The sequence below is a fragment of the Patagioenas fasciata genome, chromosome 1 (assembly GCF_037038585.1).
Source record: "Patagioenas fasciata isolate bPatFas1 chromosome 1, bPatFas1.hap1, whole genome shotgun sequence".
Taxonomy (NCBI): Eukaryota; Metazoa; Chordata; class Aves; order Columbiformes; family Columbidae; genus Patagioenas; species Patagioenas fasciata.
This window is the reverse complement of record NC_092520.1, coordinates 38,518,367-38,538,487: the sequence shown is the minus strand read 5'-3', so window position 1 is coordinate 38,538,487 and position 20,121 is coordinate 38,518,367.

Genomic DNA, 20,121 nt, shown 5'->3' with positions numbered 1-20,121 from the left:
GAGGCGAGGCGAGGCGAGGCGAGGCGAGGAGAGGCGAGGAGAGGCGAGGAGAGGCGAGGAGAGGCGAGGAGAGGCGAGGAGAGGCGAGGAGAGGCGAGGAGAGGAGAGGAGAGGAGAGGAGAGGAGAGGAGAGGAGAGGAGAGGAGAGGAGAGGAGAGGAGAGAGGAAAGGAGAGGAGAGGAGAGGAGAGGAGAGGAGAGGAGAGGAGAGGAGAGGAAAATAAAATAAAATTTCAGTCATGCATTTAGGATTAATAGTATGATCATCTGCTAAGTGCTGAGGACATCTAATTTGAATATTAAAGGGAAGACAAATAGTCAAGTGATTAGGAAAATGCAGTGCAGGCACAAAAAAGGCAAATATGATCTAGAAAGTATTCCAATAAAGACAGATATGAAATAAGGCATTCATTAACCTTTCTGTATAATACCATACACAGTTTTGGTCACCTGTGCTTAAGAAAGATTAGGTGAGATTTAATGCCTGTAAAATAATGTTTATCAAGAAGACCTTGGGAATACTAATGCATCTTAGTACCCTATGACTAGCAGACAAAAGACCATAGCTTGTTTATTACAATAAAATTAAGAACAAAAGGGAGTATGATTGCTCTGTAAATCTAGTGGGGAAAATACCAGGTAAGGGAAAGAGCTATAGTCATGCAAGATGAACAGAAAATCAAGAACAGATTTTCTACTGTTGAAAAAACTGCAAGAATTTTTCACATACTGGAAGTGAAATTCAAAACGAGATTTCAATTTGGGAGCAGATTCTCAGCTTCTTTTAAGCAATCTCATAAACTTTGTGAAAGGGATCGGAGTAGATGGTTACCTCTGAATCTGGCTGGATTAAAAAATGCTGGGGGTATCTTCTAATTCAACATTTGTGTGAGAGATAACAGACTATGGAACTTCCAAGCTGAGCATCTCACAGCATTATATACCTGATTGCATAATATGCAGCCAAGTCACAGCATCAAGTCTTCAGAGACCAGGAACAAGATTAAAACCTTCTAAGCACCAGGGACAGCACAAGAAGCTTGATGCACCTCTTCTACAATCATGGAGGTGAAGAGAATTTAAGGTAATGTTGACTTCTCATGTATCAAAGACAACTCTCCTGATTGTGGGGAGGGGGAAATACTCTAATGCTGAGATCGCAAGATGACATTGGCACAACTGGCAATGGCTCACAACATCAAACTGCTATCCATCCTGATTTTATTAGTATTTTTGGACAAATCAGGGAGGTTTTTAGTGAATAAAAAGAAGAAGACTCTCACATGCTGTCTTCCATGCAGTCTGGCAAATTTTTTGCGTTTAATACTCTCATTTCTTATTTGAAGTAGGAGAATCTATTTTTTGATGTAGTGTCTTACGGTCCACAACTACTTCCAGAAACAGAAACTACATAACTGTTGCTCGTGAAATGTTGCTTGAATGGTAGTAAGTGAACAATATACCTGTAAGTAGCTTGGTAACTTAGCTATTCACTAAGTGAACAGCAGTGTGACTGCTATAAATTAAGAAAGCACAAATAAATTTGTCAATTGTGACTTGACAGATATACTTGAACATACACATCTAGCAATTGTTTGGATTGGGGCATCTCTTGGAAACCTTTGAAGCTAGGGCATGGATCGGGAGAAGTCAATGAACCCCCACGTTGTATTGTGGTACAAGGTCAAAAGTAGACAGTGCAACCTTGATGTCACCAGGTCAGTGAGAGGGTTTTTATGCCTGTTGCCTAGTAGACTGTGCATTTTTCAATGTTAGAAACCCATTTGACTGAGTATATGAAGCAACCTGGGTCTCTTTAGTTTGGCGAAGAGGAGACTGAGGGGTGACCTTATTAATGTTTATAAATATATAAAGGGTGAGTGCCACGAGGATGGAGCCAGGCTCTTCTTGGTGGCAAACAATGATAGGACAAGGGGTAATGGGATCAAGCTTGGACCATAAGAGGTTCCACTTAAATTTGAGAAAAAACTTCTCAGTGAGGGTGACAGAGCACTGGAACAGGCTGCCCAGGGAGGTTGTGGAGTCTCCTTCCCTGGAGACGTTCAAAGCCCGCCTGGACACATTCCTGTGCGACCTCACCTAGGCGTTCCTGCTCCAGCAGGGGACTTGGACTAGATGATCTTTCGAGGTCCCTTCCAATCCCAAACATACCGTGATACTGTGATACTGTGATACTGTGATATGCATGATGGCAATTGTAAAAGCTAATTTAGTGAGTGAAAAATGTTGCAGCTTTTTGATCAGCTTTTACAACTGAAGAAGGATCCCTGTTAGCATTTGGAAAGAAAAACTGACAGAAAACCATCTGGGATATTGATCTCCAAAAGATAGATTAATATCCTTGAAGTCCCAGTAGAATTAATATGAGCAAATTTTATGAGGCTGCATATATATTCGTAATTATTTATAAACAATACAGGTTAATTAATGTTTTTAGGGATTGATTGTTATTGTAGATGCCTGAATCATGTTAAGCAAATCATGACACACAACTCTGGGAACTTAGTACAAACATAGAGGCATAGAGTAATTTGGATTGGAAGGGACCTGTGGGGGTGATCTGGGTCAACATTGTTCAAATTACTCCATTTGAACTGAATTTTTAATATCTCCATATGTGGAGACTGTAGTCCTGCTCTGGACAACTAGTTCCAGTTTTTGACTGTCCTCATGCTGAATACTGTTTTCCTAATATAGAATCAGAATTTCCCTCTTTGTAAACAGTACTTGTGCCTTTCATCTATCACTGTGTATATCCCAAAAGGTCTGGCTATATATTCTCTACATCTTCCCATAAGGTACTTGAAGGCCACAGTAAGATACTCTCTGTCTTCTAGATTAAACCCAGTCCTCAGAGTCACTACCTCTACATGATGTGCTTTAGGTCTCACACATCTTAGTGATCTTCCATTGGATTCAGTTCAATACATCCATATTTTTGCTTTAGGATGCCCAAGACATGTAAACAGAACAGACAGATGCGACAAGGTACCTATAGGGACAGGCCTGCTTAAGTGTGAAATCCTAGGTAGTAACAAATGACACATGACATGTTTAAGCAAGTGAATTGCATTACAAAAGTCAAATGTAATGCATTTCTGAGCTGGCAACTAATTTTTCACCAATCGGGTTCATTTGATCCTTTCCCAGGTTTTTAATGGGTTGGGTGTTTTTTGGTTTTGTTTTCTTTTTTTCCAGATTACGTTCTGCATTCCATTTCATCAAGTTAGGTATTGCGGTGTCTGACTTCTCAAAAATCAGAGTTCTTTTTAGCAAGATAGTCAATGCTATGGTCCACACATCTTCAGTCTGAAGTCAAGAAAAAAATGTTCAAATGAATTACGTTTCATTTGTACACAGCACAAGCATTCTTCATTTAACATAGTCTAAAAACCTCTGATCCAGACATCTGAATTCTCTAATACAGAAACAGTCAAGTGAAGTCCACTATCTTCTTATAACCTGAGATGCTTCAGTGATGATATAGACTACTTTCATTCAAAGTAATACCTAAAAAAATATTGTAATAAAGCAAACCAAATGGAAGTGTATGGGTTAAATATATCTCCAACTAAAACTTTTGCTATTTTGCTCATATTTTAGAAAACTTAAGGCCAAATACCAGGGTTTCCACCAAAAAATACTGCCACTGAGTTCAAATTCAAAGAATTACTTAGATCTCTTTTCAAATCTTATACCATCTCTTTGCTCTTTCACTGTTTTGGCACAAGAAGTCCCACCACATAAATCATTTGGATAGAAGACCTTGTAGTAATGCAGCATACCCTTCATTAATAAACAGGGTTCTGCAGAAGCTGAGTGGATTATAAATAAAGTATTTTATAATTGCTATAATCATAAATCAGAAATGTGCCTTATCAATTACTCTTGCATTTTGTAATCAGCATGGTTGCTAGGTTTTTTTCCAAACCTACAGGTCATGCTGTATGGTTTTCTTTCTGGTAATTTACAGAAATTCCATAACTGTAATTATTTTCCTTAATAAATGTGTTTAAATATATTATTTCAGGTTCTTGCAGCATCTAACAAGATGCCTTGAAAAGCAGTGCTGAAATAGCTATTACGGTATTAAATACTTATGAGTCAAAGGTGATTGAGTCCAAATTAGTTCATCGTAATAAAATTCATCACTTGAAAAGAATCTTATCTGGTTTCTAAGGTACCTACAAATGTAACAAATTGTAAGACAGAGGTATTACAGTAATGTGCTTGCCTCTGTACAAAAATGTGCTAGGAATTGATAATGAGATAGTCTATAAGTATTTCTTTCATCTTATTTCATTTTAAAACTTTCAACGATTTTAAAATTTTCCCTCTATTGATCTGATCTTCAACAAACCTGAGTTTAGGCTAAAGGTAGAAGGTGATTAAATTAGGAAAGTAAATGAATCTGCTGTGTTGGTTAAATTTCTTTCTCAATTATTTAATCAAAATGTACTGTAAGCAAAATTATGTATCTGGGGATAGGATTATCTGGTATAAAGTAAAAGAATGACAGGATTTGCAGACTTTGGAAATGAAAGTCTGTGATTCATGCCTTTTCTAAGGACCTGAATGACTTTCAAATGATACAGCCACTTTATTCTTTCTAATCTTTCTTGTGAAACAAATGGGAAAAATATGTTGATGTCACTTTTTCTTTGAAATACATGCACTAGTCACTTTATTTTTAAATTTTATTACAGTTTTTTTAACAGATCTGGGGGTTTTGATTATTTTTTAACTCAATCAAAAACATGTAAAAATATATAAAATGTCCTCTCCATCATCTTTGAAAGATCATGGAGACCAGCAGAGGTGCCTGAGGACTGGAGGAAGGCCATTGTCACTCCAGTCTTCAAAAAAAGCAAGAAGAAGGATCCAGGAAGCTACACGTCAGTTGGTCTCACCACCATCCCTGGAAAGGTGATGGAAAAGCTCCAAACATGTGGAGGAGAAGAAGGGCATCAGGAGTAATCAACATTGATTAATCAAGGGGAAACCATTTTTTAATCACTCTGACAGCCTTCTGTGATGGCATGACTGGCTGGGTAAATGAGGGAAGAGCAGTGAATGTTGCCTACCTTGACTTCAGCAAGGCTTTTGATGCTGTCTCCCAAAACATCCTTTATAGGTAAGCTCAGAAAGTGTGGATTAGATGGGTAGACAGTGAGATGGACAGAAAACTGGCTCAATGGCAGAGCTCAGAGGGTTGTGATCAGCAGTGTAGAGTCTAGTTGTTGCCCTGTAGCTAGCGGTGTTCCCCAGGGGTCAGTACCAGGTCCAGTATTGTTCAACCTATTCATTGAATGAAGTGACAGAGCATACCCTAAGCAAGCTTGCTGATGATACAAAACTGGGAGGAATGGCTGATAAACCAGAAGACTGTGCTGACATTCAGTGAGACCTAGCCAGGCTGGAGAGTTGGTGGAAGAGTAACCTAATCAGGTTCAACCAGGCAAGTGTAGGGTCCTGCACCTGGCGAGGAATAAGTCCACGCACCAGTACAGGTTAGTGGCTGACCTGCTGGAGAGCAACTCTGTGGAGAAGGACCTGGGAGTCCTGGTGGAAAACAGGTTGACCATGAGCCAGCAATGTGCCTTTGTGGCCAAGGCCAATGGTATCCTAGGGTGCACTAGGAAGACTGTGGCCAGCAGGTCAAGGGAGGTTATTCTGCTGCCCTGGTGAGGCTGCATCTGCAGTACTGTGTCCAATTCTGGGCTCCTCAGTTCAAGAAAGAAAAAGAACTACTGGAGAGAATCCAGCGGCAGGCTACGAAGATGAATAGGGGATTGGAACATTTTTCCTATGAGATAAATCTGAGAGAGCTGGGTTTGTTTAGCCTGGAGAAGATTAAGAGGGGATCATATCAATGCTTCTAAATATCTTAAGGGTGAGTGTCAAGAGGATTGGACCAGGGTCTTTTCAGTATTGCCCAGTGACAGGTTAAGTGGCAACTAGCACAAACTGAAACACAGGAAGTTCCATCTGAATATGAGGAGAAACTTATTTACTTTGAGGGTGACAGAGCACTGAAACAGAGACATTGTGAAGTCTCCTCTGGAGGTATTCAAAACCCATCTGGACACAATTCTGTGCAACCGGCTCTCGGTGAACCTGATTTAACAGGGTAGCTGGACTAAATAATCTGCGTAGGGCCCTTCCAATTCAAACCATTCTGTGATTCTGTGATCTCTCTTCTTCTGTATGGTACTAGACCTTGAAGGCTTGGAAAAATCCCCAGCTATTTGCACTAAAAGGTTTTCAGACATGAAAATAAATTATAATAACTGTGTGTTTATTTGATAAGGATGCTCTTACAGGAACTGGAAGGAGTCACTGAAGTTAATCAATGTGTGAATTTATTAATTGAAATGTAATTTAGTTAAAGCAGATGAACGTATTTTCATCTCTCAGATTTTGCTCTAGTGTATGAGAAATGAACCTGAACTAGAGAAAAAGTGCAGAAATGGTTTTGAAGTATTTAGTTGTATGTTTGTGCTCATGGACATTATTCAAAGATAAAGGAGACAGGGAGGTTGTCTGGTTGTGTGAGCAAAATAGTGGCCTTTACCTTCAGTCTATAACTTTCAGTGCTATGGGTCCCACAGCCAGTCTCTAAAAGACTGATGTTCAAGCTACACAACTACATCAGACAGATCAGCACAGAACTGAGCTGTTGTAGCAAGGATACTTTGATCTGTTTTCACCTATCTTCAACACGTCTTCCAGGCAGAGTAAAGGACTGTTGGGATGATCTGAGGTGAAGAAAAACAGAAGTAGAATGTTTGTATTCTGACTCTGAGAAAAGTAAATTGTTAACAGCTGCAGGGAATGAAATATTTTGTTGCCAAAGAACAGCATATATTTTCTGTTACACGAACATTCAGTGGGAGTAGAAGCAGGAAAACACTGAAACAAAAAACAGTGTCTTTTGCAAAGAAAAAGCAAAAAAAAGGTGATACATAAGTGCACATGCTCCATAAGATCAGTTACACTATAAGAACTCAAACAAGATTCCCAGATCTCCCATCCCAAACCCTCCCTACAGGTCAGCATTAGTTCCTATAACCTCAGAATAAGATTATTTCAAAGTTTTAACATTAAATTGTGAACAACTTCAGCAGAGACAGGATTTTATGCAAGATCTATATTTACAGAAAGACATTGACCAAACATATGATAATAATTCATTGATTTTGATTTTAAGAACTGTATTTTATGTGCCTGTCAAATTGCTATTTTTCATGTTTGTTTTGTTGTATGTTACTGAGTCCAAATGCAAAGAGTACCCAAGAACAAACTCCAGACTGTTTTATTGTATTAACTAAAGAAAGCAAGGTATAATTGCTGAAACTCCAGAAAGAAATGAAGTAACATGAAAAATATAAAAACAATTGTTGACTAGAAGTAAAGTAAATATTATTCTCTTTTATAGAAATAAATAGATTACCTTTCACAGAAATAAATGCTTGTAGTATACTTCAGATCTGAGTGTGTGTGGTGTGATTCAATACAATCCAATGTGCTACTTCAGTTATGGACATGTTTGTTTTATTTTTATTTTGATCTTTCAATAAGATACTAAAAAAAAAAATTAATTAACTTTTCCTGTTTATCCAGTTTTAGTTGAGAAATGGACCCATTTACAAAGGCAAGTTTCTGTGACTGTGATGCATCATTGTTTTACTGTAACCTTAGGCATGCTGCTTCTGTCCTCAGTCTCACCTTCCATAAACTGAATGTAAAGGGATAGAATAAGAGGTGTTTAGAAGACTAGAGTTTCAGAAGGATAACTGCAAAGAATAAATATTTTCAATTTCTTTAGATATTTGCGTAGATCTGAAAATCCCACTGCTCTTTGCTTCACATCTTTGAACAAGGAATAAAGATAAAATTATGAATTGTTTTCCTTACTTTCTTATATCAGTTAAAACCACACTATTAACATGTTTATATTGTTTTTAAGTCATGAGGTGTCAAGCATTCCTTTTTTCCCAAGGATCATCATCAGTGATCAGCTAAAGCTCTGAGTACTGTTTCATTAAAGCTTTAAAGCTAAGTTGAGTTTACGTATAGGCTTTATTTAAAAAAAAAAAAAAAAAAAAAAGTTAGTTAATATTTTTGAGGGTAAAATCATTTGCTTGTTCTAGGGAAGCTCTTTTTTTGTTGTTAGAAGAAAGCAAATTTATAGCTGTTTTACCTAGTTCATCCATTCTCATGGAAGTGTTTTCCTATGTTTATTTTTAAAATTTCATTTTTAAAAATGTTTTGCTCTTTTCTATTACTATACAAATAACTTTAACAGCAACAGAAGAAATATTTAGCTAAAATGAGGTCATTTTAAGAGTTAACCTTCAAGAAAAGGACTAGGCCTCTTATACGCCTTCTTCGTTACAAAGAATAGAAAGAAACATAAGAGGCAGCAGTTAAGACCACTCCAGCTTCCATTGAAACAAAAATTGTTTAGAGGAGTTTCTTTCTCTACAGTTTTAGCTTTCATATTTTTATCCAGTTACTGATAACTAACAGTTGGACTCTTCCACAACCATTTGCCCAAGAGGTATTTTTTTTCCCAGAAATGGTAATTAAAAAAACTCCAGCAGACCTTGAAAGGAACACATATATAGGTATTTTTCTATTGAGATTTCAAATCCAGTAAAAATGTTATGTACAGCTATGCAGATATGCAGTGAAATGGATATTTAGTCCCAATAATGTGAGAAAAGAAATCATGGGACATTTAGTATGTACTTATGATACTGCTAATTGTGGAAAGCTAACAACAGAGCTTTGGAGAATACCTGTGTGCCCATGACTTCAACACACAATGAAAAGACCTTGGCAGCACAGTAAAATTGCAGCAGTTTCAGGAAGCAGGAGAGAACAGATAGTGTGGGTAGTTCTTTTGGATATAATCATAAGAGTAATTTAATCTAACTCATCTAGGAATTCTTTTCATGTCTGAAGATGATCACCATGAGGGTCTTTTATTGCAAAGGAACAGAACCAGGGATCTTCAGAGAATAATAAATGGCACCCGACTTTCCCAATTCCAAATCTTTCGCTAAACAGCAAAGGAGATCTGAGAACCATTTGTGTTCCTTTCTCACTTTTTAAAATTATAGCTTTGCAAATTTCAGTCACAGTCCAACTGCATGTTTTCTTCTTGATCTGGTTGCTTAAACTACCATGATTAGTTGCTAATATAGAAAAACAAAAATTTCACTTGAGGTCCACCCTCAGACATTGCAGTAGATAACACACCCTCAAGGTCTCCTCAGTTTGCAGTCTGAAGAAAAAATGCTTAAGATGCCTGTAACAACTAACTCTGTACATTGCTGAGAACATACTGTATATATTTGTGTTTTGTTCATCCTATCATGCAAAAACACAACTAAGTAAACATGTCATTTTCTCAAATTGTATCTCCTGAGAAAAAAAAATATTGTAGTGTAAAGAGCTGCACATAACTTTTCTCTGAGGATCTTATCAGTGTCAAAGGTTTTTCTGAAGTCTAGGTAGAAAATATGTTCTGCTCTCCCCTTGTCTACCAGGATCTCATATAAATTAATCAGGTTGATTAAGCATAATTTCCCCTTGGTGAAGCCATGCTGACTTACTGCTGATGATTTTCTTGTCTTTAATGTGCCTGACTGGCCTGTAATTCCCTGGGTCCTTCTTCTTGCCCTTTCTGAGAATAGGAGTTAGGTTTGCTTTCCTCCAGTACTCAGGCACTTCTAGTCACCATGATCAATCAAAGATTATTGAGAGTAGTCTTCCAATGACATTTGCTAGTTCCCTCAGCACTCATGGGTGCATCTCATCAAGGCCCATGGACTTATTTATGTCCAATTTGCTGAAGTATTGTCTGACCTGATCTTCTTCTACCAAGAAGGATCTTCCAAGCACTATCTTCTTTGCTCCACACTTTCCCTCTGGTCCCTGGGACCTGGGGGCTCTGAGGACCTGTCTTGCTAGTAAAGGCTGAGGGAAAGGCAGCGTTCAGTACCTCTGCCTTTTGCATGTCCTATATAACCAGGTCACTCATCTTGTTGAGCAATGAGCCCACATTTTCCCTAGTCCTCTTTTTGCCACCTATGTACTTATATAAGCCCCTCTTGTGGTCTTGACATCCTTGGCCACATTCAGTTCCATTTGGGCTTTAGCTTTCCTAATTTCATCTCTGGATGCTCAGACATTTTTTTTGTATCTCTCCCAGGGTACCCATCCTTGCTTCTAGCCTGTGCATGCTTCCTTTTTGTGATTAAGTTGGCTAGGAGCTATTTTTCATCCACACAGGCCTCCTTGCATTTTTGTCTGACATCTTATTCATTCGGTAGGAACTGAGTTCACGTGCCACAGAGACTAGAATCCATTGACTCAAGAGCATTGCCAAAACTGTACCTTAGAATATTGTAGCAGTCACCTGTGAAATAGAGCTGGGAAGCTGTCAAAAACTAGAACTGCCCTTAAAAGACAATTCTTATTTCAATGTGATAAATCTAGAAGTCTGAAACAATATTGAGAATTACCAAAAATGAAGTTCTGCTACAAATGTGTGTTATCAAACACTTTTTTCAGGCTCAGGTGAGAAACAGTGAAGGTACATTTAACCAGTGTAATTGGTTACAAATTAAAGGAAAGGCTGCCAAAGTGGAGAAAGCAGTTGCAGTGAATCTGTGAGAAGGAAATTAAATGATGCCTATAGGTTATTGCATGCTTCATAAAAATTATTTATAATTTATTTTTCAATAAGCCAAAGAAAAACAGAAAAAGATAGCATGAGCTACCCCTTATAATAAATTCAGATAAAGCTGGCTGTGCTAAAAATTGAGTGCATTCACTACATTTTTGGAGGGTGTGAGAATATAGGATTTTAATTATTCTGCTCTATGCTTTGAGAACATTAGCAAATAAGCCACATATTTACTATAGTTCAGTCATTTTGACAGTAATGAGGCTGCAAAGCATAGCTGAGTACTGATAATAATATAAGGTTTTATCTTTCAAAGATAGCTGGCAGATGCAAGTAATTTAGTAACATTTACCAACCTTGATTATCTAAATTTTAGCCACTTAAGATTTCTTCTGGCCCAAAAATAGGCAGTATATAAATGAACACTCCCTCTAGCAATCCAAAAGCTCAGTTATCTAAGCTACCTTTCTGATCCCCAGGATTTTGGTGAAAAACAGGTCACATTGTTGTTTAGTGCTAGCTACATATTATTTTTTGCTATTTAAAACAGAAAAGGAAAATACAAAAGGGAAAGGAAAATAAAAAAAGGAAAGGAAAATAAAAAAGGAAAATACAAGAGAAAAGTACTTCCATCATGGTAACGTTATGTTCTTTTAATTTTAAATTAATATTACTGCCAAAATAGCCATTACTTGTGACACACAAATTCTGATATCTGATCAAACTCAACATAAATATATATATCATTGTTTTACAATGGTTTTGTTGTTGGTTGGTTGTGTGTGTAAGATGAAAGGCTAGATCTGAAAGAGGAATTCTACGTCTAAAATTTCACACAATTCCTTAGGTTGCTTTTGGAGCACTGTCACCTTGGGAGAAGCATGGGACCCCAGTGTCTCTAACCAGTCCCTGAAAAAAGTTTAGGTCTTACTCCAGGCCAAAATATACCAGGACATTCTGAGAAGGCTGACCCAAACCCAGTGAACTCTGTTTGAATTTAAGTGAGATCTTCCCAAAATGAAACACTAAGGAGAAACAGGGATCTGAAATCCTGCCTCTTGCTTACAACATCGCCAAAGAGTCAGTGCGACCACTATTTGATCAGGGTTGAGAAAGCACTATCCTTTCTCCCCAAGGACACTCACTTCATCCTTTTCAGGTCTTCCATGTCATAGGGCCGAAGCGAGTATGGATCCCTGTGGTCCGTGTGCTCTCACAACAAGAAAAGAAGCCAATCTTAGTCTTTTCTGCTCCCTATAAAGATCTCAGATCTTGTTTCCTGTCCACCAACAAAGCACCTAAATTGCCAACAGTGTGTGCAGGGACTCTGTTGGTCCCTTATATCACAGCCTTGACCATGAGCAGAAAGGAACTCAAGGCACTGTGGGTCGTGAAGAGTACAGGAGGAGGAAGTAACCCACTAGTACCTCCTGAGTGAAGAAGTTCCCTCACCTGGAAGAGGAATGTCTATGTGTATTCAGTTCAGAAACCTCAGTATCACACACTGAAGCATTCTGAGACACAGGCTCAGATAAGGAAGTGTTTCTGCAGTACACCCAGCATGTCCTGAACAAAGTGGGCAAGGGGCCTGCTGTAAACTTTGGGCTGATGACTTTTACAGTACAGCACTCCGATATGTTGGAGTGCAAAGTTGCAACATCCCAGCATGGAGATTGCCTGTCAAACAACTGTCGTTTCTCTCTGAGCTTGCTCTTTCCTGTGCAAAGGGTTACAACCTGTCTAGCAACAGCTTCTTTCCATGGTCTAGGAGAGCCTTTATCTTTTTGCATACTTGTTCCCTGAAGGAAGAAGAAACAGATGTTTCTCTGCAACTCTGAGTCACAGGATGGATTTTCTGGAAGACCTTTATGTGTGATATTTCTTCGATGCTGCTTCATTATCACCTGGCCTAACAAAAAATACCTTGCTTCTTCTTATGGTAAAAATAAAGTCAGAATTCTCCCTGATTATTTTGCATAGTAAAATATACTCCAGTTAATGTGAATGCACTCAGAGAGGGAAGGGAAATTTAATGGGACTTCTCACAAGACACCAGTTTAATCTAATGATAATGACGATTGCTTAATTGAGATAAGATTAACATAAATTCCACCCAGTAGGGATACAGTCAGCTGATGCCAAGGGATTGCATGGTGCTCAATTAAGTGTGTAATCAATGTAAATTTCCTAGCTTATGTCAACTAATAAAAATTAAATATATTAATAATAAAATAATAACCAGCAAAGTATAACATTTATGATCCAAAGTATTCCAAAATACTGAGTACTGTATTATTTGTAAGGTAGAAGTTACCATCACAAATTATAGGAAGAGAAACAGGTCAAATAAAAATCAAAAGCTTTTAATATACACTGCAGTGGTGACAGTGTGAGGATGAAGATACACAAGTGTTTTGTTTATCAGATAACAGAATCATCTGAATCTGAATGCTGAAGCCCTCCACACAGTATGAGCTCTGCAATGGAACAAGGTTAGTAAAAATGATCCGAGAATCCTAGAATAGTTTTAACTGTATGGGACATTCAAAGGTCATCTAGTCCAACATCCCTGCAATGAGCAGGAACATCTTCAACTAGATCCGGTTACTCAGAGCCCTATCCAGCCTGGCCTTAAATGTTTCCAGGGATGGGGCATCCACCACCTCTCTGGGAAACCTATGCCAGTGTTTCTTCACCCTCATAATAAAAAATTTCTTCCTTATACCTGGTCTGAATCTCCCCTCTTTCAGTTTAAAACCATTACCCCCTCCTGTTTCTATTAGTTCAGCCATGATCAGCTTGATCTTACAGGACTTCAGTATAAAAAAATACAGTCAACACAAACACAGCATTTAGGTTGCTCCACTATTCACCTTTTCCATGCAGCAATTTTATGCTTGCTATGCCAAAGAACAACTTAGTCTAGGCAAGTGACAAAACCGGCGATGTTGAGAAATCGGGTTTATTCCTCTTCAGTATCAGTTTGGGTGGGCCTGAGGTTGTCTTCAAAGATAATAGGCACATTTTCTCTGTGTGATAATTTTTTTAACTTTCAGGTAATGAAAATCACACTGTACATTGCATCTTTCATAATACAGGACATAATCAGTGATTTCTCTAATGAGGACCTCTGATACTAAATGTTTGACTCAAGTATTAAGTAGTAATAGCAACATCTCATAACAAGTGTTTGCAAGGTATTCAAAACAATGTTTCAGCTGAAGCATTTTTCTTCATTTTCCTCTCAAACCACTGTCAATGCTACTGCAGGTATAAATTCATTCTGCTCTAGAGCCATTTATACTAGTCTCTTTATTGCAGTGACTTTGCTCCATCAAAAGCTTTAATAACATATTTCTAGACTTTCCTCTCCTTTCTCTGTCTCCTTTCTCTTGAAGAGATATCTTGTCATCAAATTGATCTAAAGTTCACTTGTCATCAAATTGTTCAAGGACCTACATCTTATCTAAAATTCATCTTGACACAAAAGCCACTTGTCCTTCTGGAATGGAGAGGTGGGAGAGGTGGAGGGAAAACAGGGAGAAAAGTAATGAATAAATAAATAAAATAAAATAAAATAAAATAAAATAAAATAAAATAAAATAAAATAAAATAAAATAAAAACAACTCCCCAATTCATTGAATGTAAAGACAAAAAGTGAAAAAAAATCATATTTCTAAAGATTCACCAAAAATCACCCTATATTAAATATTTTGTATCCATTGATATTTCTAAGTTTTATTTTCATTTTACATTTAAATGGTAAACTCCATTGCAGCTACTACATAATGAATCAGTGTCATCTATAATGACATATGTAGCCTGGCAAACAGGAACATAGCAAAGCAAGCTGTTTTATTCCTACTCTTTCTTGTAAATATGTCTATGTAACTCTTCTGAAGTAAGTAGCGAGCTCTATCTTTTTTTTCACAGATTGCTAGCTTTTCTATTTAAGTTGTGATTATTTTAACAAGATTGATTGTAAGGAAACGTAAACACTACTTTCTGGAGAAATCTTGCAAACCAGTTTTAGTGATACAAAAAATCAGCTCTATTAGTCATTTTATTAGTCATTTCTGTCAAAATAAATAACCTCTGCTATGGAACAAAAGTGCCCTTTAAAGACTTAGAAATTCTTTTGGTTTTCATTATTGTAGGGAATTTTTTCCAGAGGTTTAACTCAATATTATTCTAAATTTACTTTACTAAATTGTTACATTATGAAGTTATTGTTTTGCATGAGAATCCCAAAGCTTGTTTTTCAAACCTTTTTCTAATAAAAAAAAACCTCAACAACTTATTTTTCTCTTCGAGAAAATCCAGACTTGGAACTATTAAAAGATTGTGATGTTATAACAAGAGTTACATTTCATATTAAAATCCTATTTAAATCTCTTTGATGTAGGTTGCTGTACAGTGTTCATCACAGTTTTTGAGAAATGTGTGAGGTAAGGTAACAAACATCTCTGCTGTATTTTTTCTCTTATATTCTTCTTGTGAAGAGGAATTATGTGCAATGAAACACTTTTTTTTTCAGTGTTCTCAAATCTCACAAACACCCATGCCTTGCTAGTTAGTTGTTACCAAGAGTGAAGCCATCAGGAAGGTGTTTAAACTAGGAGGTATGCAACAGTGGCCCAGAGCTTCTGGAACTGTTCTTGCCATTGTCCTGAGATGGATGCTGGGAGCACTCTAAGGACAGAAAATCTGTATCTTTTTTTCTGTGGAAAGTTGCTTGTATTAGAAAATCACAAATTTAATGAATCTTTCAAACAGATCATTTCTTAATCATTTAGTTACTTCTGTCCACCACTTTGAGCTCCTAGTGAGTCTCCTAATGAGGAAGGAGACTTGGATTTAATATGATACTAAAGCAAGGATGAGAAGACTTGTCAGATATAATAGCCACTGTTGTTAAGGAGGTATACTATACTGTTCTGTGCACACTTGGGTTTCCTAAATGCTAACAGCTCCATGGCAAGCTATGCTGTACTGCTGCAGTCAGGTTGAAAGGACTTGACAAAAGCATGAATAACTCAGTCCAGGCCACTGCTAGCTATGATAGTACAGATTCTTTCAGATAGGCAAAGATGACAGGAAGTATTATCCACAGATACTGTGATGTCATTGAAGACTCTGGTTTTGCTTCTCTGTTAGAAAACTTGATTATTGAGTCTCACTTTCAACCAAAGAATACCACACCAGAGATAAAAACTTACAGTTTCTTTTCTCTACAAATGGAACATTTGTCTTGCTCAGATTTGAGTTCTGAAAATCTGTGTTGTATCTTTGAACTGCCTACTGTCTCCGTGCAGTGTTATAAATGTCATCTTATGTATAAAGTATCCCAAGTAAACTTCTTCCATTCTGGTCAGACTATTGCATGATTCTGACAAGGGTCATGTTCCTGAAAGTCTACTAAAATTTAAAGAGCAGTAGGTAATGGAATAAACAAACCTATGTGTCACCTGTTGCAGTTGATCACCAAACTTCAAAATAAACTCATCTTTTCTGGCTATATGTTTTTCATCTCTGCATGTAACCAAAATCCCACTATCACCCTCTCATTTTCATCATTATTTTTCTGTGAAAAGAACCACAAGTCTTTTGTGACATGTTTTTTTGATATTACCTCATTTGTACCCAGTCAGTTAGCTTTACTGAATAAATTTGAAGAAACTAAGACTGCATACTTAAGCAGCCTCCACTGAATTCTTAGCTTATATATTTTGATGATAAATTAAGGGATTATATTTTGTCCTCCAATATCCAGGATAAGGTTAGTTAAATGTTTGAATTGTGCTACAATTAGCTCAAACCACTTGTTTTTCGCTTGTTTACCTTGGAAGTGTTTATAGAATGAAATAGCCTCATACATCTTTTGGTTTAGTTTTGTTCAGGTTTTTTCCCAGACGAAATAGTGCATTTTTTTTCTTTCTCTTGGTATCTGAACACATTGAAAAGTTTACGGGTCCAGGTTACCTCTCTACCAGGGAGGGAATAGTCTTTTCTAGGGTGTTCTTGCCATCCAAACTGCACTTCAGCAGATTTCTGCAACAGCAAATAAGTCATTCTAGTGATTTTGCAGTTGCCAATCCAAGCCATCAGGTCAGCACATCAGTCAGAATTCACCTGTCTCATGGAAACAACTTTGGCAACTACAGAAGAGTGGACAGCTGCCCCTGCTCTCTGGCTCTACTTCTAACTTTTGAGCACAACTGTGTTGCTTGCTGATATCACTAATTTCAGCAAACCAGAAAGACCTGTCAGCAAGGAGCCTCTCCTAAGCTAATTCTCTTTCTTTTGCCAGGAGAACACATGAAGTAGGCAATAAGGCAAAAGTCTGCTGTTGGGACTTGTCTTCCACAGCACAGAGAACACAAATTTTCCAGAACGGAAGGTTGCCTTCAACCTTTCTCATGCATATAATGTACTCAGACAAGATTTAGATTAGTCTTCACAATATAAAATAAGTAACACTGTAGGCCCCTGACTGTCTTGGTAACCCACAAATGGATTCTCACCAGTTTCTCTACATCTGTCTTCAACTAGAGACTGGGGGACCTAAAACCAGACACAATATTCTAAATGCAGTCTCCCTAGTGCTGACTACAGAGAGATGATACCTTTGCTAGACACCTCTCTTGTAATGTGGACTAGTAGCACATGGTGTGTTTCATTTGAAAGTAGTGTGATGTTGGCTTATGTTTGACCTGGTATCCACAATAGCCCCCAACCCTTTTCAGCAGAACTGCTATCCAGCAGTCACTCCTCAGCCTCCAGTAGTATGTAATATTATTCCACCTAAGAGGCAGAGCTTTGCCCTTCTTCTCACTGAAATTTGTGAGATGTCTGTTGGCTCAACATTCAGGCTTTTCAGTCTCACTCTGAACAGAAGCTCTATCACTCCTTGTGGCAGTCACTCTCCCTGTCTTAGTCTGGTCCACAAATTCACTTAAGATGCATGCCATGCCCTCATCCATAGGGGTGGATGAAGATGCTGAAAATTACAGGACACAATATCGATGCCTAAGAAACCCTGTTGTCAGCTCCCAGCTGGATTGTGCATTGGTGATCACTACCCTTGAAGCTCAGTGATCTAACCAGACTTTACTCAATCTAACAATCCAAACTTCCTTGGCTTCCAAATGAAAAAGCTGTGGGACATAGTGTTAAAAAATCTTATTAATATTTCACAGATTATTGTATAGCAGCCTCTCCAGCTGCAACCTACTCTAGCCTACACTTGATTCAGCACTTTTTTTTTTTTTAACTGTAGAGAGACCAGTTAAAAAACAATAGTTGTGCAAAAAAGTTAGGCATCACTCTTATCCAAGAAGCTGTATATGATGGTCTGAAAGCAATCACTGATTACTAAAAAAACAGACTCAACTACGGTGAGAGCTGCCATGAAGGCATTTCAGTTTCACAGAAATACGGAACAGTTGAGCTTGGAGGCCATCTCTGGAGATCACCAAGTCCAGTCTGCCTGCTCAAAGAAAGGTTATCTAGAGGAGATTGCTCAGGGCTTGGCACAGCTGGGGTTTGAATATCTCCAAGGACAGAGACCGCACATCCTTCAGTATTCAGTCACATCCACAGTAAAAAAAAATGTTGGTTTTGTTGTTGTTGTTTTATTTTGTTTTGTTTTAATGGAATTTGCTGTATTTCAATTTGTGCCAATTACCTGTTGTACTTTCATGGAGCACTGGTGAGAAGACCTTGGCTCTACCTTCTCTACTCCAACCCCTCAGTGGATATTTATACACATTGATAGGATTCCCCCTGAGCCTACTCTGGGCTGAACAGTCCTAGATCTCTATTAGCCTCTCCTCATATGACAGGTGCTCCAAAACCTGTCTTTCCAATGGGGCCATGTAGATAAGTCCATGTCTGTCTTGTACTGATAAGCCCAGAACTGGACACAGCCCTCTAGATTTGTCTCAAAAGTGCTAAACAGAGAGGAATCATCCTCTCCCTCAATATGCTGTAACACTCCTCCTAAAGCAGCCAAGAAGCTGTCGGACTTAATTGCTACAAGGTCATGTTGGTGGCTCATGAGCAACTTTTTGTCCATCAAGGCCTACAGTTCCTTTTCTGACAAGAGGAAAAAATCAAACTAAAGCTCTACTTCATCAAGGTAATAAGACAGTAACATTTTCAGAAGGTGTTTTCTTTTGCACCTTTATTTTTGAGGTCAACAAACACTTCATTGCCTTCAATTATATAGGGTACACTGAGTGAGTACATTCCCTCTGTTTATTCCAAAATTCTGTCCAGACCATCTAAAAAGCTCTTTTTAACAGCAGACTTCCTTTCCTCCCACTCTTACAAGGTAGAGCTGATGGTGGATGCACTCAACCTCCCCGCAGCAAAACCAGCAGCAGTTTGGTCCAGGCTCCAAAGGAGGGAAGGGTGTGAGCCACAGCCAGGCCAAGAACTCCTTCCAGGAGACCCACAGGGAAGCAGAATGGCACACTGAAAACCAGTGGCTTGTGGGTGCAGGGAATCTCGTGTATACTCTTCCTACTGTATGCAATTTGACTACGAGTCAACCACTTCATTCTATAAATACGACAGCCTGGAAGAGCCCACTTTGAACTCTCCCTGCCAAATAAGTGAGCTGTATGGCAATGGTTTTTCTGCTCACAGGTCAGTGGATGAGCCCAGTTTAAGTTCAATATTAATTATTTAGTGTAAGTAAATCCCCGAATGTAAGGGATTATTTAGTGATATAAGGTTGTATGATTTTTAATACACTCTTTGATTCAGGTTACTTGGTAGACTAGAGTTGCCAAAATTTTAAGCTCATATTTACCAAAAGCAACTGCAAACTACACTAAATGCTTGCAAGACAAAGTCTAGCTTGCATTTTGCTGGGAAAACGGAACTTACTGGGAAAACAACAATGCAAGGCTAATGCAGAGACATCACAGACATCTGCAAAGCAGGGCCTATTTTGCACTCCACTGAGAAGAAAGGATTTATCCAGATTAAACAGCACCTTCAAGGATATGGACCAAAATCAATGTCTACAACTGAACAAAACAAAGGCCCGTGTGGAGTCACAGAAAAAGGGCTCAATGGAGAGCAAAGGACCTGGTGGTGAAATTTTGCTATTGGGCTGGATCTTGGTGTGAATGGTCTGTAAAGATATAAAAGTGTGTATTTTCTGTGCTTGGGCAGACCTCTGCGGAGGTACCCAGATTGAGCCAGCCCTTCTGCTATTCTACTCCCTTAAATTTTTTATTTTCTGAGAATTTTGTTTCCTGAAAGTCTGCTCTGCATATGGTTATAAGGTCTCATCTGAAAGTTTGCTGCTGGAGTTCTAAAATACAGACTCCGAAGTGAACGGTTATCAGGGAAAGAGGAATCCTGATAGTTGGCACCGCAATGGATAC